Raw genomic sequence first — 22804 nt, 5'->3', positions numbered from 1 at the left:
GAGGGGTCTGCCCGTGGTGACTTCCTGGCACGTAGGAATTTTGGGCTACGAGGTTTGGCCCGGGGCTGTGGCTGGGCGGCTTCTCGATCAGTTCAGCGGCTGTACAGCAGGGTTAGCTGGGTGGAGTTGCTCCCCAGTAGGGTAGCCTCTGTGAGCGGTTCTGCAGGGGGTGGAAGAACCGTTCACCTCCTTCATGGCTCTTTGTCCTTTGAGAGGTGCCTCCCCATCAGCCCAGCGCTGAGGACCCTGGCGTTGCAAACCGAGCTTGCTCTTACCGCTGTGGATCATCCCATGGGCCATGGCACATCTCTTGCTGCTATGCCAGTGGGGTGGAAATCGACATGGTCTAGTGACCACGGGACAGGACTCCTGGGTTCTGCTGCTGACTAGTGATGCGCCCTGTGGTGCCTCAGTTTCCCTCTCTGTAAAGTGGAGAGGTGAAAATCACTCCTCCACTGTGGGTTTGAAGTGCAGGTCGAAGGCGCTACAGAAGTTCACGGTATTATTGTCTGTCTTGTCACATGTCTCCTCTTCCACCTCCTCCTTATCTGGTCTGTAGACAACCTGGTACAGGGACCCCATGTCTCAGTGAAACCACAGAACATCTCCTTTTCCCCTCCTCCCCGCCAGCTGATCTAGGTACAGAGGAGACGCTTGCGATTTTTCACTAGGCTGCGGTAGTGAAAGCAGGGAACTAAATTTATACTGGCCCCGGAAAGAGAAGGCTGGGCTGGGGTCGGGGGAGGTGAACAGAGGCTATAAATATCTACACAGAACAATACGGATAGGAATTGCTCAGTCTCCGATGAGATGAGGGGGGAACAAGGAGGAATGGCCTGGAGCTACAGTGGGAGGCCTCGTCTGGATAGCTCTTTGTGCAGCGGAGATCCGGTGGGGGGCCAAAGCTTGGAGTTCCTGGACTAGTATGTCTGGGGGAAAAGTCCTTTCAGCCCTGCCATGTGGCTTTGCTTCTCCTGCCTTTCCCCTGGGCCTGACAGCCTGAGTTTGTTGACCTTCAGGATGGTGTTGCAGAGGCAATGTTGCCTAGTGGTTAGGCTTGGGGGGTGGTCTCAGGAGTCCTGGGTTCTGTTCCTGGCTCTGACCTGCTGTGTGACCTAGCCACTACCCCTCTCTGTGCCTCAGTTTCCCCTCCCATCCTTTAGCTGACTGGTCTATTTAGACTGTAAGCTCTTTGGGGCAGGGACAGTCCCTGCCCCAATGTGCAGTGCCTGGCCCAGATCAGGGCTGGCGTTTCTCGGGCTACTGTCATAAATCAATGTGTTGTTGCCAGGCCCGTCTAGCTCCATGCCGAGACCCAAGTCTGTGTTACACACACAGCCGTGTTGTCGGGGATGGAGTAGCTATGTGGCTGTGCTTTCTGCCGATGCCAGGCAGCGTTCCGGTTTGTAGTGTGGATCTGGTCGTGCTGCAGGTCCAGTCTGCACAACGAGCCTGGATTACTACAACAGCCATGAGCGCTACAGTAGGGTGAGCTGAAGAGAGTGAATCGATCCAAATTCTCTGCCTTAGTCCCACCTGGAAGGAAAATTAGGACTAAGGGTTTGTCTACATGGGGAAATTAATTTGGATTAAGGAGGGGTGTAAATTTAAAGAGGATTAACTATGCCACATTAAACCCCTGTATGAACACCCTCAAAAATTAAGAGTGGCCTTAATTCAGTTGATCTTAATTCACTTCCAAAATGAATTCAACTAAACTGCATTAAGACAGCTTTAATTCTGAATCACAGCATCTGCAGAGGGACCGAATGTGATATTTAACTAATCCGCTTCAAATTCCCACCTTCAGTTAATTAGGGTTAACTTTCCTGAATGTCCCTGTGTAAACAAGCCCTTATTCCAGAACAAAGTGCGTCCACACAGGGAGTTAATCAGGAATAAATCCATGTGTAGACAAGCCCTAAATTAGTATGAAACTAACATGCCTTGTGCACGTTTGAATCTCGCGAACAGAGACTCTCACCAGTGAGCACCAAACCCCCACAGACGCTAGTCCAGGAGGCCACTTGAAGTATCCCTGGCACACGGATCTAGTAGCCCAGCTGTCTTGGCACAGTTGGCCCCAGGGCAGTCACACCCATTGGCACTGCCCTCACCCACCTCCTGCTGTTCGTGTCGGACCAGCCCTGCAGTTGCTAGACGACAGCAGCGGCTAAATAAAATAGTGCATTGCGCAAGTCGAGGGCATGCTTGCTGCGCCACACCCCGCCCTGCCCCTGTTCTCTACTCGCCGGGCTGCCCGATGGGATGGCACCAGGGTTACTGGGTCAGTGGGTTGGGCTCGCATCAGGCTTCGCATTCGGCAGCGCTGGGCTGTAGGGAAAGGCCCTGGAATGAGTGCATGGCATGGGCTCTTTTCCTTTTTTTTGAAGCGATGCTGGCAGGCTGGGGTCTGGGGGTTTGGACTCGGGCCCGCGTAATGCAGCGGAGACTCAGGTTGGGATCCAGGGTTCAACAATTCCTAACCTGGGGTTACAGATGAGTGTAGACGTTCAAACCCAGGGGCTGCTAACTCGGGTTCTACTCACCTTGGGCTTGCATTGCAGTGTAGACAGACGCTGAGTGGCCATGCCAAACTCACACTTGGCCCAGGGCAGATATGCGGTGTAGGAAGGAGCCATTTAATTATTGACCCTGGGCCTAGTTCTCCTCTGCCTTTCTCTGGTGTGAACTGGGAGTCAGCAGAGGACCAGCCCAGATCAGAATGCACCTCTTCTCCCCCCCCCGCCCAGTTGCACATGGGGCAGGATTGGCACCAGGGTGCGGGGGAGGCAGGATTCTGCAGAGTCATGCGGGTGGTCAGTCTCGCTGGTCGGTGTCTTTCCCCTTTTTGGTTTGTGAATGGAGAACTGGGGCGAAATCCTGAACCGCTGACAAAGGAGCATGAGTCACAGCGGCCCTGGCTGGGTATCTGACCCCCCAGCCTGGGGATGTGCGTGGAAGGGAGGGCGGCAGTTCCCTCAGACACGCTCTGCTGCAACTGACCCCCCGCACTGCAGCGGGCCCAGACCACCCAATCCACTGGGCCACTTCAGAGTTGGATCCAGGGCCCTGTCTCCTCTCACCTACAGGGCTCTAATGCCATCGCAGGCCGCAGAGTTACGCCCCACTGACCCCAGCGGGAACAAGAGGCAAATCAGGCCCCGAGCTGGTTTTTTACCCGTGGGCCGTGCACCCTGTTGCTTGCAAAGTGAATTCAATGCTGGCAAAAGGGGGTGAGCAGGCAAACTGTGATGCAGACGTTCCTGGTTAGGCAGGGAGACGGGGTAACAGAGTCTAAGGGCCGCTCTAGCCTGTTCTGGTCTCCATGCTCCACGGAGCACGTGTCCCAAACTCTCCGATGCAGGTCAGTATCCTCGCCGCTTTGCAGGGAAAGGGTCTGCTGGGAAGCCAGCAGCAGAGCCAGGGACCGAACCCCAGAGGCCTGATTCCCACTGCCCTGCTCTGACCACTCAGCACCCTAAGCCCAGATCTGCAGGACCCGGGCTTGTGGTGTCCATGCTGCTCTGCGCAGACCTTCTGATGGGGGCTGTGGATTGAGCCGCATCCACGCGACAGAGGGATTGGACCCAAGTCACAGCACGACTCTGGTGCTGACCCACCCCCTCAGCAGGGCCTAGGACCCAAATCCTGAGTGCTGACCCGAGACAGGCTGGTTTGTTGGTGGACAGAAGCAGGGGCCTTAGGCTCAGACCTGAATCAGAGACCAGGCTTAGCGTGCAGTGTAGACAGACCCAAAGTGACACTCCCCTCCCAGGGCCAGGGGTCAAGACTCCTCTTTGTGTGCTCTAACCACTAGACCCTACTCCCCTCCCAGAGCCAGGGATAAAACCCAGGAGTCCTGGCGCCGAAGCCCCCGCTCTAACGCACTGGGTTGCAACCAGAGGCCAGTGCGAACGTCTTCGTATTGACCCCCTTCCTGCAAAACAGACTAGCTGGGCCCAGTGCATTCTGCCAGGACATTGAATTGCATCTGAATTAGTGACATTCTGCACATAATGTTACAGAGCCAGACTCTGCCAGCACCAATGCGCTGATGTCAAGGGAGAGAATTTGGCCCCTTTCTGAACCATCAGTGCCTGGCATTCAATGGAGTCAAACAGCCCCAGGCCTGATCCTGCTCTCAGTGGGGTAAATTGGGAGCCACTCCACTGAAACAGACAGATTTATACCGGCACCAAAGCTGCACAGATGGGAGAGGAATAGGCCCAGCAGGTAGAATTCCCAGCAGTGACATGTCCCCCGGCCTTTCCCCGAGTGCTATATAACCCCCCAGCCAGCCTGCTCTGGTCCACGAGCTAGGATCTCGCTGCACAGTCTCTTTTCCCCTCTGCTACCTAACCCCTGGGTGCTGATCCCTTTGGCCAGCTGAAATAGCAGCCGGGTTTACACCCGGGTAAGTGAAAGGAGAAATGAGCCCCATGAGTCTAGGCTCAAGGGACCTGAGTCATCGGCTCTCCTCCTTCTCCTCCCCGCCGCCCACAGTGTTCCTTCAAGGAAATGGCGCTCAGCCAGGGCGCCTCTCTGCTCCGCTGTTGTGCCAGGATAGCCTCTGTCTGTGGGCCGACGTGGGTGGGGACGGGGTACTCTGAGCGTGGAGCAGGGGCTGGGGTCTGGGGCAGATGGGGGGAGGAGGGGTCAGTTGGCCAGAGTTCTCGGTGTGGGGCTTACAACGAGCATCTGGGCCAAATCCAGAGCTCCCCTGGCATGCGCAGGGCGACTCGGGCCAGTCTGACTCTCCCCGAGGGCTGGGGGCGGACGGGGTTGGAGAAAGGGGGGCAGCCAATGCAAGTCTTCCATTAAGGCAAGTCCCTGTGGCCGTGTATGCCCCTGGCCGGAGGCAAGCGGGCTGCGGAGCGAGGCCTTGGCATGTGGATCGCTCTATCCCAGTCCCTCTGGGCGGGCCAAGGTACCCTCCGGGCCCCCAGTGGGAGCTGCCTATCCTCCCACTTCACTCCCTAGTGCTTGGAGCCGTGGAGAAGGCACAGTTCTGCCTTTCCCCCACCTGCCCCAGACCAGGTGTCAAGCCATGTGCTCGAAGCCCGGCCTCGAACCAGGAGCCAGCTCTAGGATTGTTGTGTGAGGTGGGATCCCAAAGCTGTTGGCTAGATACCACAAGAAAGGGCACAAAGGGAGAGAGAAGTCAGCCCAACACGTGGTGGAAGTGTTGTCCAGTGGCTAGAACACTGGATTGGGAAGCAGAAGAGTGGTCAGAGAGGCAGGATGGCCCAGGGACTCTGCCACAGACTCCCTCCGTGATCTTGGGCAAGTCACTCAGTCTCTCTGTGCCTCGGTTTCCCCAATGGGGATAGTAGCCTTGCCCTGCCTTACATGAGAATAAATATATTGCAGACTGTGAGGCGCTCAGTACTACGGTGAGGGGGTTCCAGAGACCGCATCAGAGGTGGGGCTAGAACTGTCTTAGGTAACTCCCTTCCCCCTCTGTGCCTCAGTTTCCCCTCCTACCCCGCGTCTCTTCAGCCTGTGAGCTCTTTGGGGCAGGGACTGTCTCTCGCTGTGTCTGGGCAGCACCCGGCCCAGTGGAGCCTTGATGTCAGTTGGGACCTCTCAGCACTACTGTAATACTTCGCAGATGGGTGGGTTGGGTCTGGTTTTGGATGGATCCAGTGGCTCTTCCCCGAGGCCTGGTGTGGAGATTCCCATGCGCACCTGGAGCTGGGAACCTCCGACGTGACTGAGGTGGGGTGGGCAGCAGGTTGGAGCAATTTTCCTGTTCTCCCCCTCGTCCCTGTCCCGCCTTCATAGCACCAGAGAGACGGGCCCTGGCAGGGACGTTCCCTGCTCTGGCAAGTGGTGGATTCCTCCCTGCTCCAGGTGGAAGATTCATCCGAGCCGAGCAGGTCGGGGCAGGACGGGCAATTCCGATCAGGCCCGGCCCAAGGCGCGTTCCTGTGCGGCAGCCATGGCCGCGGGTTCCAGCCTGCACTCAGGCAGGTCGGGGCCGGCCGTCGGCGCCAGCTGATGGGAAGGAAAAGAGATTGTAGGGGGATTTTCTCTGCACAGACAAGCAAAGCCGGCTGGGTTAGTGCAGGGTCTGCCTGGAAAAGCGATTAACAGACACATGCTCACTCCTGCCCATCTGCCCCCCCCCCCCATTTCCAGCAATGCACCTCTGGACCGCCCCTGCTCCCATCTGCACCCCACACCTCCCCCTGCTTCCACTGACATCTTCAATTCATTCAAATTAAGGCCACTGTAATTCTGAACGGGAGGATCCACACAGGGGTTTCATGCAGTTTAACGAATCCACTCTTTAAATTCACATCTTTTAGTTAATTCAGTTTAATGTTCCTGAGTGTGACTATGTAGCCCAGGCCTAATTCAGAATAAGGGGCTCTTACTCTAGAATAAAAGTGTCCACAGTTATGCCAGAGTAGCTATTCCACTTTAATTCAGATTAAGGCAGGGTGTGAATTCAGTGCCCCTGTGTAGACAAAGCCGTACGCTCATGTGGCACTCTGCCTCCCAACGCACTGCTCTTCGTGCCCCAATACCACAGTGATGGCTGCATTACAAGTGCCGTGGCTGAAAGCACCCTGCTAATGTGCGTGTCCCTTTCCTGCCTCCCCCACTCCTGTTTAGCATGCCCAGTGGGAAGTTTAGCCTTGTGGGCACCTGCAGGGAAGCAGGCTCCTGGTGGATGGTGCCTGTCCAGGCATGCGGCTGTTGGCCCATCAGGGAGGCGGGGTGGGCGCTCTGCGGGGCCTGTCGGGGAGCCACTGGATGGAAACCAACCTCCCCGACAGCACCATGGGGCCTGGCCCCATCAGCATCATCTCTGGCCTGGGCAGCAGGTTGCTCCTGAGCTGGGTCTGCAGTGACAGAGGTGGCAGCAGGTCCATCTGGTACTTTTCTGGTGTCTCATCCCCCACAACCCCTGTCAGAGCCAGGCAACTCCTTGGAACGACTGTTGTTTCAGGCCTTGGCACAGGGCCCAACTCCCAGATAAAGCCTCTGGCCGCCGGATTCCTTGAGCGCCTGGCACTTGCGTGCCTATAAACAGCCACGCGTCTCCCTCTGATAGGGGCCCTGGCTGGTCAAAGGATCTGTGCTAGGGGCTGATAAACTTTTAAGAGTTCTTTGGACGTGTTCTCCCCTGGCCTCTGGATCCTTGATGCTCTGCAGGTTGCGAGTTGGTGGGCCCTATTTTACTGGCTCCTGGTGCCATGTGAACGTATCAGGAGTGTGTTTGTTCCCAAGTCCGAGGCGAGCGTGAGGTTCCCAGCTTTGTGGAGTTTGCGTGCAAGCATCTCCCTGCGTGTGTGCATTGCAGCCTGGGAGTGTCAGTACATGTGGATGCTTGTGTTTGCACATGCATGTCTGCAGGCACGTCTGTCTGTGCACACATGCCCATGTTGGCATGCCTTGACACGGATGTTCTGGGTGCTTGTGCAAACCAAGTGGGCTTCATGCATGTGCAGGTCATGTCTATTAACATGTCTATGTATGTAATGGCTCTTTGGCACAGTAGCATGGCCCAGTGCTTGGGGCACTAGCCCAGAACTTGGGAGACCTGGGTGCCTGCCCTCCCACAGACTCCTTGTGTCACTTAGCTGCTCTGTGCCTCAGTTTCCCATCTGTACAAAAAGGAAAATAGCCCTGCCTTGCCTCACAGGGTTGTAAGGATAAATATGGGGAGTATATAAGTACATAAGACATACGTGCGTGTCTACATATGTCCGGGTCTGACCCAAACAAGCAGCTCTGGCTGTTGGCCTGGTCTGACAGGGTCCTGCTCCCATGTGGCCCCTTCTCTGACAGCCCAGAATGCCCCATGTGTGGACTCTTCTCTCCTCTGAGCGTGGCAAAGGCCTGGTGGCGTTGTTCCTTCTCTTCCCTCGTGCCCCAGCAGCATCACTAGCCTAGGGGCGAAGAGACTGGAGCGTCCCTTCCCAAGGCTCCAACCTTGAGCTTTATCGGCCGTTTAGGGCATGGTTAAGACTCTTCCCCAAGTGGCCTACACTGAACGTACGTTAATGAGATGGCAGATGAACAAGATTGCTCCTGTCTTGCCCTCGTTAGCAACGCGAGTTCCCCACTTGCCCACCCCCTTCAAGCAGCACCCCACGGAAGCTCTGGGGCCATCCCTGCGATCAGACAAGACATTTGGAGGGAGTGGAAGAGGCATGTCAGCCAAGCGGATGCGGGGCAATGCTGGGCCGGCCACCCGTGCTGGGGGAGGGGCTGCCCACGTCTCTTGCTGCCCTTTTATCAGCGCTAAACAAGTCACCCCAAAGCTCCCTTGTGCCGAATGGGGAACTGCGGCTGGGTGTGGCGATGAAGTGAGCCTTTGTGCTGTCCGGCGTGTCGTGTGTCAGGGGCTGCACATCAGATCAGCCTGGTGTCCTGCCTTCTCCTGTACTGGGTCGCACTAGGGCACCCCTCTACCTATAGGATGCTGTCCTTGGCGAGGGTGGGCAGGGGTTCTCCCTGAATACAGGGATCTGTCTGGGAGGATCTTCTAACGCTTTCCCGTGCCATAAAGGATCCCCCTAAACCCTCTCGGAGCCTCTCTAAAAGTGACCAATTTTCTTCCAGCCCAACCCATTTGTGTCTAGCGACTCTAGGCCTTTGGCCTGTGCCCATCACTGCAGTATCTGGGCATCAGCTCGTTTGGGGGCAGGGAAAGTCTTTGGCTACGAAGCCCTTTTGCTTTGCCAATTCCAGCAAAAATGGGGCCCATCAATTCCCCACTGGCTGCAGCTCTATCAGGGTCTAGCAAAGGCAGGTGGTGCAGTGCAGATGGGGCTCGGGTGTCTCGCCAGGCTCAGAACTAGACCTAAAACATGTTCTTTCAAAAATACCTGCTCTAGCTCAAGCAGGAATTGTTTTGGGGCAGTCCCATGGCTTGTGTTATACACCAGGTCAGATGAGTCGGCCACAGTGGTCCATTCTGGCCAGAGATTCTGTGGATAATGGATTGTTTTTCCACTTTTCTGGCCGAACCTCAAACACACTCACAGTTTTGGGGTGCTTGAAATTTGAATTCAAGTTTCAGTTTTGTGTTCAAGGCTTTTAAAGCCTTTTTTTGGAATAAAATTGAGATCAAATTTGAAAGGAAAAGTTTTTCAGAAACAAAACATATTTTGATTTTTTTTTTTCTCTGAAATTTTTTTTTTTTTTTTTTTACCAAAATGATTTGGTGATTTGGACACACATTTGTCGACCCAAATCTCCCCTCCCCTCACTCCAAAAAAAAAAAAAGTTTCTACTGGAAAACTTCTCCCACTTCTACTCAGAAGATGTCTCAATGCTTTTGTGTGTATGCCCGTGTCTTGGCAGACAGCATCTCCTGAGGCTACCGAGTAGGAATCCCCCCAGGCGGAGCCAGGTTGCTCTCAGCCTGGCATTCAGACTGAGACGATTGTCAGCGCGGGCACAGCTGCACCCAGGGCCGCCTATGGGCACAACGTGGGCAGAGCTGGCTGGATGTTTGACTGCAGGGTGGGGACCGTGGTGGGCAGATGGGGAGATCTCCATGTAACCTGCAAACTCAGCAGAGTGACTCCAGGAAATAAACCCCAGGTCCCCTCCCGACCTCTTTCCAGTGCCGCTTCTCTACTGAGTCACCTTTCCTGGCCTCCACAAGCCAGCCGATAAACACCAATTTGTGTGTTTTGCATCAGACAAACCTGGGGGGTCCTAATAATTACTCTACCGCACGACCAGGAGGTCTGGGAGGAAAAGGCCAGCTTTGCCCTCGGCTAGTCACGTGGGCTAAAGTCACGTGTCTAATTTTCCTCTTTCTCCCCCCCCCCACCCCCACCCCCCGCTGTCTTAAATATGCCTGCTCTGTTTGGAGAAGGAGCAGCTCTCACTCAGCTTTAGGGTTCTATTAGATTCTGTCCCAAATCCTCCTCTTCTCAGCCAGGTTCTGCTATTGCCCCCTCTCTGGGGAGGGTCCCTAAGCTCTCGGCAAACAGTGAATCAAGCTCTCTCAACCTCTCTGGGAAGTGGGCTGGTATCATTATCCCTGTTGTACAGGTGGGGAAATGGAGGCTCAGAGAGGAGAGGTGATTTGTTAGTGATCACGCAGCGAGTCCATGGCAGAAGTCCCTGGCTCACAGTCTTTCCCCCACTTCTCTAGCCATTAGACACAACTTCCTCTGAAGTTGGGCTAGAATCCAGGTGTCCTGGCTTTCAGGCTGCTTTTCTAGCTGCTAGATAATGCTTTCTCTGAGGCTGGCCCAAGTACTGCCCCAGACTGCTCTCGGGATGTTGAATACCAAGGGGGTCAGAGGGATCGAGGCTGCGGGCTGTGTTCTCCAGGGAATGTTCCTTGGGGATGTCTCCAACAGGCATGTTCTCTGTGGTGGTAACAGCAAAGTTCTCTATCCACCCTCTCCTGGACTGCTGCTGCATGCCACCTTTAGGGGAGTGGAGGAATAGTCCCTTTAGGGCAGCCCCGTGTCCTGGTGACATCTCCGCATTCCAGGGCGGGCCTCGGTGGGTCTAAGGACACATCTGCACAGACCCGGCACTGAAGGTGCTAACTTTCCAGTTAATCTATGCAATGAACCTACATCCCAGATGCATCCACCTCTCGTCCTCTAGGTCCAAGGTACGTGGCCATTCGCACTGGGCTTGACTGGTTCCATCCTTTCGTCCTATCCCACCCCTCACTTTCCAAGTGTCACAGATACCCCAGCAAGCCACTCTGCTAGCGGCTGTGCATTTCCTTCTCTCCGAGGGCTACGCACAGGGTGGTGTGATAAGTTACCACCCAGCGCCTTCTAAGCCAGCACCTTTATTCTTAAGGGAAAAGCATTCCGGAGAAACCTGAAAAGCAAGAGATGTTCCTATACGCATGTTAATGGCTGCCCCAGGGGCACCCCTCAATCTTAGGGGGCCTTGTTGGCCAAAGTCCCTCAAACTCTTCCACAAGGATTGGGGCCCCCTGGGACAGAAGTTCCTGTCCATTTGCTGCATCCAAAAGAAACCCGGTGACAGTTTAAGCTCCATTGTTTGAGTCTCTGGGAAGCCCAGTTTGAACCAGGCTATGCAAACGCCCCATGGGATGGAAATTCTCTGGAGTTCTCTATAATCGCAGGTAATTCCCCCCCCACACACACACACGCTGGTTTGTTCCAACAGGAGCTCTGGGAGGAAATACAACACAATTGTACATAAACCATTCGTAACATAGTGGTCCCCAGGGATACTGCATGGGATTGCAACGTCTGTCACAGCCTCTCATCGCTGCTTGTGTTCCTTACGCCATCCCAAATGGGGCCTCTTTTGGTCCTGCCACTGCTCGCTGGCTGGCAGGAAGACACTTAGAGACACGCCGCCCTCCTGCTGCCTCCATCTGGCCCACTGCCTCCACCCCGCAGCTGGTTTTCAAAGCACTTCCTCCGAACGGCTGGATCCTCAGGTCTGTCAGGCAGAGCCTGGGGAGAAAGGGGCTACGGGGAAGATCAGCCAGCCAGGGATTGAGGGCTGATCCTGGCCGTATGTGCCTGGCTGGCATTTAACTGGGCTCCAAGGGCTGGATTCGCACAAGAGCTCGGCACCTCTGGTCCCAGGGCTAGCCGGGGAAATCTGGCCTTGAGTGACGGCCTTTGAAAACGCAGCCCCAACGGTGGGTGCTGAGTTCTTGAAAACCTGCCCCTGAATGCACATGTGACTGGGCGGGGGGGGGGGGGGGGAGTCTGGGGTATAAAAGCCACCCCCACAAACTTTCCATAGCTATTGTCTGTGGCCAGGATCTCATGACACAAGTTTCTCCAGCCCACACGGCGCTAGCTCTTATGGAAAGCCCAGTTTCCTGCCACACTTCAAATTCCCCTCCCCCAGCGTATGTAAAATCCGAGAGAGAAGTTAGTTTCTCACGTAAAGATCAGCGGTTGAAAAGAACAGCCGAGGGCGTCTCCTCTCCCTGCCTGTGGAAGTGCTTGGCTACGCCTGGGCCGTGCAAGTGCCCTGGGTGTTTGCACACACGTTTGCAGATGCATGCACCCTGACCGTGGACTCCACCCCACAGATCCACCTGTTCCAAAGCTGAGCTCAAGGGAGAAGCTCCATTCAGTAGCACTAGTAGACTGATTCGAAGCCTTTGGACCTCCAGCCACTAGCAGGCACCGTCTGTAATCGTATTCGTACTAGCGGGCGTGTGTATTTGGGGTCTGTGACTTGATGTTGTCCCTAGCATGGCGTGATGATGCAATGGCTCGTGCCCGCGTTGCGATGTCGTCACTTTGTCTCTTGGGTCTAATGCAAAAATTCCTCCCCTCGCTGGCTGGGAAGAGGAAGAATTAAAGGGACCCTGTCCGAATCCCGAGGCCTACTCCATACTGTGCCCAGCCTTGTGCGCTGGTCTCTGAGAGCAAGGCAGGCCGTGGAGATGCTCAGCACGCGCCCTTGATTTGCGTTGTACGTGGTGTTGGTGGTTACTTGCTAACGAGAAACATGACCAGGCCTCCGGAGAAAATGGGTGCTGGTATGTCTGTGAATCGCTGGGGGGTGGGTCAGGACGCCAGGGCTTATTCCTGCCTCTGCCACTAAATATCTTTGCACCCTTGGCAAGTCGCTTCACTTCCCCGTGCCTCAGTTTCCAGATCTGTCCAAGGGGGCTGATGAGCGTGATCTACCTCAGGGTGGGGGCTGGGTGTGGGGGCTAATGAATTGGTGGTAAAGGGTGTTTAGCTCGCTGGATGAATGGCACCATAGAAACACTAATAAGACTTCAGCACGGTGAAGGAGCCCAGCTCTCTGCGGGAAGCAGACCCAACTGCAGCCAGCTTGCAAACGTGCGTACAGTAGCAGGGCTGGCTTAGGGGACAAGAAACTGTCCCTGTACTTGGGGAGTCTGGAATTAAGACAGTTTCAAGCCACCTTGGCCCTCCCCCTGTTCTGGGGCCGCGCAGGGCCCTTCCCAGCCCTCAGTGGCTGCCCTGAATTAGGGCCAGAGCAGGTTCTCAGCCCCCGTGCAGTGAATTCCAGCCAAACGCCCCTCATCTGCCCTCTGTGCTGGGGGCTGGGAGCAGGGCTGACACAGAGCCCTTATGCCTGCCCCACACTAGCTGTGCCCAGGGTGTGGGGAGTGGGTTCTGCCACTCTGGTGGCATAGAGGGGGCCTCGATGTAAATGAGGTGCTGAAATCAACAGCTGTCTCTCTCTCTGCTGCTTTGGCTGGAGCAGGCAGCCAGGAGGGGCCTGCGGCAAATGTACAGGAGAGGTTTCAGAGTAACAGCCATGTTAGTCTGTATTCGCAGAAAGAAAAGGAGTACTTGTGGCACCTTAGAGACTAACCAATTTATTTGAGCATGAGCTTTCGTGAGCTACAGCTGAAATCCGATGAAGTGAGCTGTAGCTCACGAAAGCTCATGCTCAAATAAATTGGTTAGTCTCTAAGGTGCCACAAGTACTCCTTTTCTTTTTGTAAAGGAGAGGTGACTCTCTTCTCTCTCTCCCCCTGCCCCCAAGTCAGGAAGCACACGGCCCAGCCTTGCCGGCAAATGTGCCAAAGGTTCCCTTTCAAGTCTGCTGCACTGGGCTGCCGGGGCAGAGGAAGTGACCTTTCCTGTTTTCCAATGTGTAATCAAAACAATCCCCCCCTCTAGACCTGCGTGCGGCAAGGGCTGGCGTGACGCAGCAAAGGGCTCTCGCTCATTCCCCTACCTCTGGGAAATGTTTTTCCTTTTGGCTGATGAAGGCCTGGGTGACAGACAGTGTTTCCCAGTAGAACTATGCTGGGGTGTGATTGTTTTACCGATATAAATATCCAGCTACAATCCCTAGGGAGGGCTCGGTTATACTGGTAAAAATAACACCACCACCTACCTCTTATGTAGCCGCTTTTCCATCCCATCTACACTTAAACCACTACAGCTGCCAAGCTGCAGCACCTCAATGTAGACGGGATGTGGTCTCCCATCGGCATAAGTCATCCACCTCCCTGAGGCAGTAGCTAGGTTGCCGGAAGAATTCTTCTGGTGACCCAGCGCTGTCTACACCAGGGGTTAGGTCCGCATCGCTGCGTCTCTCCGGTGCGGCTGTCACACCCCTGTGCAATGTGTCTATGCCGAAGTGAGTTCCCAATGCAGATCAGCCCCTAGATCGCAAAGCGCTTTTCAAAGCAGGTTGGTATCATTGTCCCTATTTTATATGTGGGGAAACTGGGGCAGGGATGTGACTTGCCCAAGGTCACCCAGAGCCAGAATAGACCCCAGGTCTGCTGAATCCCAGGATAATGGGACTAGGCCTTATGGGAATAAGCTATATGGAATAAGTACTCCTTGTACAGTTCTAACTGTTCCTCCGCTGGATGGGGGTGTTGTGTATAGTTAAGGCACTACACATTGTGTGTGCAGGCAAAGTCTGACCCAGAATTGCTGGTATGCCCTAAGGGCTCAAGTTCCTTCAGGTTCACCCACAAAATAATACCTTCAGCGCTCAAGCATTGTTCTCTATATTTTACAGTTGGGGGGAAACTGAGGCATGGACACATAAGGCAAGGAATAGAACCCAGATTTCCAGGCTAGGCCTATATCCATTTGTCTGCCACCAGGCTACAGACACCAGCACCAGCTAATCCAGGTTTGAGTGGGATTTGGGGTGTTATCCCAGGCTTCCTTGGATTTGCCGAGGCGTGGCAGTCCTCCTTCAGTGGTTCCAAAATCCCAGTTGGTGACGATCCCCAGGGCACGGGAGTGGGAAGCAGCTTGAACCAGGATGGGTTCGTGCTGCAGGAACAGGGCCCAATCCTCTTCTCAGAGCACTGGAAACTAGGAGTTATTTGGCCATCACGCTTGTAGAAGAGAAGTGGAGCCCATGCCTGTGGGAACAGTCCTGCGCTAAGCTGGGTGATCCAGAAAGTCTTTCCCAGATCTCCTAGGTTATGAAAACCCCCTTACCGCGCACTCTCCCATCCCCTGCCCGCAAAGTTATGGATTGGAGTGTTGGGTTCTAGCCAGTAACCACATGAAAACCACCCTTTTCTCCCCCTGGCTGTCTGGCCTGCTGAACTGCCCTCTGCTTATTTGTTGTTTGGGCTTTGAGTCAGTGCCCAGAGCCCAGCTGAAAATAGATTTATTTTCCCCCTTCTCCTTTTAGAATTTAAGGTTTTTAACCTCTAAGACCTGCCGGGAAGGGACAGACTATTTATAACCCCATTTGTCAGGGTTTGTTTTGGTCTTTGCATGGGTGAACCTTCTTCCCTGGACAGATTCCCGGTGCAATGTCCTGTTCTCTCCCTGGGCTGGAGTCTCCTCTCGCTTACACGGGTGTAAATCAGGCGGGACTGCGCTGATGTTAAGAGGTGCCTGGCAGAGCACATGTGGTGGTGCGTGCAAATACGCACGCTGTGCAAAAGGACCGGCCCTCTAAGCAGAATCACACACTTCAACGTGGCTGGAGGCTGTCGCTGGTGGCTATAGGGAGATATAATCTCTTTGAAACCAGAGGCGAAGTGCAGGGTCCCCTAAGCAGGAGGAAGGATGAAGCGTTCTGCAGGGCTAGACTTTCCTCCGATTGAAATCCATCAGCAAAACTCCCACTGGCTCCAAAGGGAGCCAGGTCAGGAAGAGGGCTGTTCATACCCAGCTGTGGCTTACCCCTCACTCTGCTGCTCCTGTTCCCCCGTCTCTGAGCTGTACCTGTTTCCCTTAATGAGGCAAACCCATTTTAATTCCTATTATCCCTGATAGAGCTCTGGGGGAGTGAACCGGAATCTATTCCGACTCGTGCATTGTCTAAAGCAGTGCTACGCCAAGTGGTGGTCCACGGACCAGTGCCGGTCCGTGAGCCATCGGCTGCCAGTCTGCACGCACATTTGCCGGTCCCCCACATCAGATAGCTTGAGCAGCACTGGTCTAAAGGACCCTCCGATAGCAGCATCACTGTGGGACGTAGGAGGTGGAAGGAACATGGCTGTGATTTCCAGCTCCTCGTGGAGATTGCAGTGTGGCAAACTTAACACCCCCCATACCCCCCCACCCCGAAAAACCCTTGAAGATTTAAAGTGAAGCACCCTTGGTCTGCTGCTGATTTCCCCTCTGATCTTGGACCCGTTGCTTCCCCTCCCTCTACTCCATCTATAAACGGGGTGATGGGAATAACGCCTGTCTCCTGGGCATGGTGAGAGACTCTGCACATTGATATCCTTAAGCCAGGAGGCGCTAGAGAGAGGCAGGGGGGAGGTATTGAGTTGCCAACAAAGCATAACTATGGACACCCAGGCTGTTGTCATCTCTGCTGAGTCACTTTTCTAACCGCAAGCTCTTCTCTGGCTGCTGAGTGTCATGTTCTCCCCGTGGCCTGGCCCTTCTGGTGGTGTGATCTCTGTGATATGCCTTGTTGGGGTTGTAACCCTGTTGGGACACTGGGCCTGGTACTCCATCAAGTCCCGGGCACCCCTACAGCCCTGTGCGAACAACACCCTGCCATCTGTTCCCCTGGTAGAGGAGCTGGTCAGACCCTGTGTGTGGATAGTAGCTAGCACAGGCTGAGCGAGCCTGGCCGGGAGCTAGAGAACCACAAGGTCTATGTCCAGTAGCCTCCCCTTCAGCATCATCCCAGCTGTGTCCGGGCAGAGCGAGTGACCCTGCAAGGATGGCTGACTCAGGGCCCGATCCTGAGATGTGCCGAGCTCCCGCCAGGTGTGCCGTGCACGCGACCCCAAGTTGAACGAGTTAGAGGCTCAGAACCTGGTCTCTGCTTTTTTAAGGCCCTTCATGGCCTCTCCTCGCCTGACTCTTCCTCTCCTGCCCATATGCCAAATTTTCCCACCAGCGCCTTCCCGCTGTGTCTCATGCCACCCCCTCTGCCTGGGCAAAGCTATGCCCTAGTTCTGCAAATTCCCCCTCTGCTGTGAGGTCTGCAAACAAACACCACGCTGGTTAGCTGACCTGCCCAGCCACTGCTCAGCAGAACCGTATCGCTGCTCCCAGATGGGGAGGAGGAGAGTTTGCTGTATCCACCTGTTGGTGGTGGTCCTTCTATCCCATTGGCTGAGAACGGCAAACCACAGCCGCTGGGAGCTGCGGGCAGCTGTGCCTGTGGACGGTCGGTGTAAACAAACTGTCTCGCAGCCTGCCAGCGGACTACCCTGATGGGCCGCAGGTTGCCCACCACTGTTCTATAGGTTGTGAACTCCTTGGACAAAAGCAGTCTTTGCCGCATGTGTTTGTACAGCACCTTGCACCACGGGGCTTCAATCTCGCCTGGAGTCTGTTGGAGCTCCTGCGAGGTAAATAACGCAGCAGCATCAGGCGTAGCACGGTTGGGTTTGGAATGATTCAGCCAGCCAGATCTCAGACAAGGTAGGGAAAGTAACAGCCCCAGTTTGGGTTATGTAGCAGGAAGCGTGATGCCTTAGGGGCTGGAGTGGTTTCAGGACACACCAGGAGTCAGTCAACTGACACGCCAGGTTAATGAGCCACGGGGACAATAACGAGAGGCGATGGCCTGAAAAACCTCCCCCTGCAGAGCAGACCTCCCGGGAGACACTTTTGTTGATGGTGAGAGAGAGAGAGAGAATAAAATGCAGCCCCGTTCAGCTCCACTGAAAGCAGCTTCCTGTTATCTGAACAGACAGCCGTTTTCAAACCGGGAGGCCTTGTCTCTCGCCCCGATCTTTCTCTATGGGGAACTAGCACTTGCCTTACTGGTGAAGGAAGGAGCGCCAAAAAAAAAGGCCTTTTGAGAATAATCTTATTATGATGGGGAGCTGCTTTGTCTGGCAGTTTGTGTACTTGCTTAATGAATTTAAAGGTGACGTGCAAGGGGTGGGGAGAAGTGGACTTGGATCCTTCTGGGCCTTGTCTACGCTGGTCAGCCAGCATGGATTTACCAAGAACAAATCATGCCAAACCAGCTTGATTTCCTTATCTGACAAGTTAACTTGTTTAATGGATAGGGGGAACGTGGTGGACATCATATACCTGGACTTCAGCAAGGCTTTAGACACAGTTCCACATGACATTCTTGTAAGTAAGCTGGAGAAGTGCAGACCATTATTGGTTAAACAATTGGAAACGATTAATGGAATGATGTCAGATTGGAAGGAGGCCTCCGGTGAGGTTCCATGGGGATCTGTTCTGGGTCTGGTGTTTAACATCTTTATTAATGACCTGGATGTAAGACTAGAGAGCAGACTGATCAAATTTGATAACAAAGCTGCAGGGGCGGGGGGAGTTGCAAACACTTTGGAGGACAGACCTAAAATTTAGAGGGATCTTGATAAACTGGAGAACTGGGCTATAGACGACAAAATGAAATTCAACCATGACCAAAGTAAGGGTCCTGCTTCTCAGCAGTGCTGCTACCAAGCCAGTTATCCCCCCAGTCTATATTTGTGCATTTGGTTTCTCTTCCCTTAGCACTGCTGAGAAGGATCAGGGAGTTGTGGTGGATCACATCCTCCACGCGAGTCGTCAGTGTGATGCTGTTACAAAAAAAAAACCCAAAAAACAAATGCCATTTTTTGAGTTGCATTAACAGAGGCAAGTCCTGGGAGGTGACACCAATGCTGAATAGAGCAGTGCTTAGGTCTTCAGCTGGAGTAGTGTGTCCAATTTTGGTCATCGATGTAGAGAAACTGGTAAGGATCCAGAGGCGAGTGACAAAGATGATCCAAGGGATGGAATGCAAGCGCTGCAAAGGCTGAAGGAACTGGGTATGTTTAGTTTGGAAAAGAGGAGATTAAGGGGGGGACGCGATAGCAGCCTTCAAATACTTGAAAGGCTGCCATAAAAAAGATGGAGGAAAAGTGCTGTCTATTGCCACAGAGGGCAGGACAAGAGGCAGTGGGTTCAAACTACAGCATGGCAGATTTAGATTAAATCTCAGGAAAAACTTCTTAACTGCAAGCACAGTAGGACAACTGAACAGATGCCTAGGGAGGTGTGGAAGCTCCTTTCATGGAGGCTCTCAAGAGGCTTGGATGGTTTATTCCCAACAAATCCTGCATCTTGGCAGAGGCTTAGACTAGATGGCCCTTGCGGTCCCTTGTAACCCCATGATTCTATGAAAATCTCTCTCCACACCCCCTCCATTTAAGGGCTGGGGAAGCTATCCGCTTCTGCAGGTCCTCCAGTGTTAAAACAGTTGCAGATGGGTTTCCTTATGTCCTCATTTGCATCTACGGGCAGCGGTTCCCAGCCAGACTACATCTCCCATGATGCACCACTACAAATGCAGATGTAGTCCTACCAGGCTGCCTGGCCTTTAGAGAAGAATGGGAGCCCAAGCTAACTGCACCACGACTCCTATGAGGCACTGCGGCAGCATTTCAGAATTGACAGATTCTGTTTTTCAGCAAAAAATTCAAATGCTTCTGTGGAAAATTTTGATGAAAACAAATTTGGGTGTGTGGTGGAGGAGATCCAAAGTTTCCATGAGAGGTGGGGGGAAAATACCTGCTTTCTGACCACATCTAATCCGGATTATCTTTAAATTCAACCTTCTAAGCTGCATGTCTCCAGGTGTGTCCTGAATAGGACATGCTGCCGCTACCAGTGGACAAGCCCAGGCTACGAAGGCAAATGGGGTCTCGGGTGATATATTAAACAATAAATCCCCTTTGATATTGTACCTTTCACCCCAGAGTGGTTTATGAATGAGCCATACAGACATTGCTTCACCTGTCCCTGAAATGCAGCCACCTCTGGGGCTGAAAGCAGCGTGGCATCTCTTTAGCAGCCTCTCACCACAAGCTTAGGACCAGATCTTTTCTGGATGAAATCAAAGGGATGGGAAACAAACCATAGTTAGACTGACTAGGTTGCAATTTGGTTAACTCTTGTGAGGAGCATCGTGGGTTGGATCTTTAATAACCCGGGAGTGGCCAGGCCTTTGTTTGATGTCTTGATTCAAAAGCTGCTGGATCTAGGGCATCGGATTCAGTACCTGGTTAGTTCAGTTTCACTATTTGGTTTTCTGTGGCGGCTACTCCTGTTCTGACATGTTCCTGCCCTCGCTGCTGAGGATTAGAGTCAGCCACACTGAGTAGCTAGTGCTGATCGTGTTTCCTTTCCTTTTATTGAGTCAAATGTTTGAGTCAAAGCAAAAATTCAGTGGATTTTCAGAGGAGTCGCTGGAGCCATGCGGAAAGGCATTGCTGTCCAGTGGTTAGAGCACAGGAGACCTGGGTTCTGTCCTGGGCTCTGCTGTGTGACCTTGAGCAAATCACTTCCAGTCTGCATGACTCCCTTTCCTCATCTACAAAATGGGCCTGGCGGTATTTGCCTGCCCTTGCAACGTGCTTTGAGCTCTCGAGATAGAAAGCATTGAATGAGAGCGAGGGGTTCTTTGTAAAGTGCTTGGCACTCCGGGGCATCTCAGCGCTGCACGCTGTTGTGCGTCCGCTCTCCAGATACGTGGTGAAAGGCTGGATGTCCCACAACACTGGTAGTTATTCGCCACTCTCTCATTTCCTGGGGTCAGCTGATTGCTGCAGGGGTCAGACGGGATCTTCGTCTACCCCTGTAACGATAATATTGTCTATTTCTATAGCATCATTCATCAAGTGTACACGCAGCCCCACAGACATGCAGCCGCTTCTGGGGTGGAGGGTGGCAATTGACAGGTGCAACTGTAGGGAGTGGAGGAATTCTGGCCTAGGAAAATAGGGCAGATCCCTACTCTTAACGCCCCGGGATCTTTAACGTTAATGAGACCGGATTTGGGGGTGTGAGGTTTTGCCCACGAGCAGCAAACTGTAAGGTTTGAGAGAAAAGGCCGCTGTGAACTGATGGATGCAGAGCTCTTAAGCATGGAGCCACCTGTGTAGCATCCTGTGGGCCCGCTCAGCTGGCCAGGTGCAGCGTGGGCATTTTGTTTTGTGGCCCGCCATCGCTGAAGGCGTGAGGATCTTGGGCAGCGGTTCTAACCTGGACCACTTCCCCCCTGCCTCGCTGCACCGCCCGCTTGGGAAGCGGAGGCTCTGCAGCCGTAGCAATGATGCTCGCTGCTCCCAGAGGCCCTGCCCTGAATAACTCCGTGCCGGGGAGCTTGCAACGGCTGTCGACTCTTTTTTTTTTTTTTTTTTTTCTCCTCGCTTGCGCTGCAGCGGAGCGTCGCTGACCCGCCCTGCTGGGGGGAGGAAGATCCCTGAATCTGAACAGGGACAGAGTCTCTCCTGAGCTGTAGGGATGGGAAGCCGTGACCCTTCCTGAGCCAGCGTGGCTCAGGAACAAGGGGTCAGCATATCAGAACAGAGGAGCTGGGCTGTTGGCTGCAACCACTGCCACTAACAAAGGGTGGGTTCCCAGCTGCCCGGCACCAGCTCGTGCAGGGGTGTCCGACTTGCTCGGTGGCCAGGGCCGTGTTACCCGCCGTGCTGGGGTCTGGGAAGGGTGTGTCAAGCTCACCCGGAAGAGGGCAGCTTTGCAGACCTGTCAGAGAACAGCATGTGCCTCCAGCGAAGCGAAAGATCATATTTAAAGATGTTGTCAATAAAGTAAATGCATTTGTGAGCCCTCTCTCCATTCATGTGCCCCTCTGGGCATCACCCACTGCCTCCCCATGCTGTTCTAAGGAGGAGGGGCGGGGAAGCAATCCTTCCAGGACATTGGCAGCAGGACTCCTGGGTTCTATTCCTGGCTCTCCCACTGGGACCTTGAGCAAGTCCCTTCCCCCTCTGTGCCTCAAATTTCCTCCTCTGACATGGGAAGAATCATCCTTCCCTGCTAGACAGAGCCCTGACATGGCAGGAGATGCCAAACTGTGCCCTAGACAGTCGAAAGCTTCCCGGTTCACAGCTTTAACGGGGGCCCCTTCCCTGTCTCCACTCAGCCCTGACCCCCGGGAAAGAGGAGGGCAGCCTATTCCAGACCAGCACAGGCCACCCTTCCCACCGACCTATCTGCCGATCTTTCTGATCCTTTGGGCACATTGTAGGAGGCTTTAAGCTGGCACAAACTGGGAGCAAAGAGAAAGTTCAAGGGGAACTCGCTGACATGGTGTTTAGAGCTTTGGGTTGCAGCTGCCGCCCAGGAAGTGGTTGCGGCTATGTCTGGAGAGTGCTGCAACCCCACCCAGAGCCTCTGAGAAGCAGACCTCGCACCTCCTCTCAAAGCAAACCGGAAGACGCTCAAGCCGAAAGAAGCCGAGCTGAGTGGCGTTGGGTGATGTCGGTCGTTAAGGATCTGGCTGTCTGGGAGCCTGCGGGGGTCGTGAACCCCAACCCCGGGCACAGCAGACTTTTCTAGGGTATTTGTTGGGATGTTGTTTCTGATGCGGGTTGCAGTGTGGGCGTGTGACCGAGAAGGGTAGAAAATTATTAATAGATTCTAAGCCCAGAAGGGATCACTGTGTTCCAAGTCCAGGGGTGGCCAAACTTTACTGATCCTCCGAGCCGCATACGATCATCTTCAGAAGTGCAAGAGCCGGGCACACCTGCTTGGTGCTTCTGCCCTGCGGCAGGGTGTGGGGGCTTGAGGTTTCAGCCCCCCAGGGAGTGCCTGCCGCTGCTTGGGGCTTCAGCAAGTGAGGTACTGAAGCCCAGCCCTACAGGAGGCAACTGCCGGGGTTCAGAAGTCCCCTAGACCTTCCTGCTCCTTCTCCCCCACTAAGGGGCAGAAACCCCTAGCCCCACCACCTGCTGCAAGGCAGAAGCCCTGAGTTTTCCCCCCCCACACACACCCCGGTAGGTGGAGAATAGGGGGGTTCTGCGAGCCGCACTTTAACAGTAAAAGAGTGGCCCGCAAGCTGCAGTTGGGCCACCCCTCAGGGAGGCCATAGGACTTCATTCTTATTTGAACTAGAGCATGTTTTTTAGGAAATATATTTAAATGATCCCCAGACTACAAAAGAAATGAGC

The 22804-nt window shown here is 54.1% G+C and overlaps 1 protein-coding gene across 1 annotated transcript in view; it reads left to right on the top strand.

Annotated features, from left to right (window-relative positions):
- Positions 1–22804, top strand: part of CDC42SE1 (CDC42 small effector 1) — a 54918-nt gene that overhangs the window by 5784 nt on the left and 26330 nt on the right. The window lies entirely within an intron of this gene.

Source organism: Lepidochelys kempii, chromosome 24 (assembly GCF_965140265.1).
Source record: "Lepidochelys kempii isolate rLepKem1 chromosome 24, rLepKem1.hap2, whole genome shotgun sequence".
In the NCBI taxonomy this organism is placed as follows: domain Eukaryota; kingdom Metazoa; phylum Chordata; order Testudines; family Cheloniidae; genus Lepidochelys; species Lepidochelys kempii.
The sequence above is the reverse complement of the archived record's forward strand: the minus strand, read 5'-3'. Positions and strand labels throughout refer to the sequence as shown.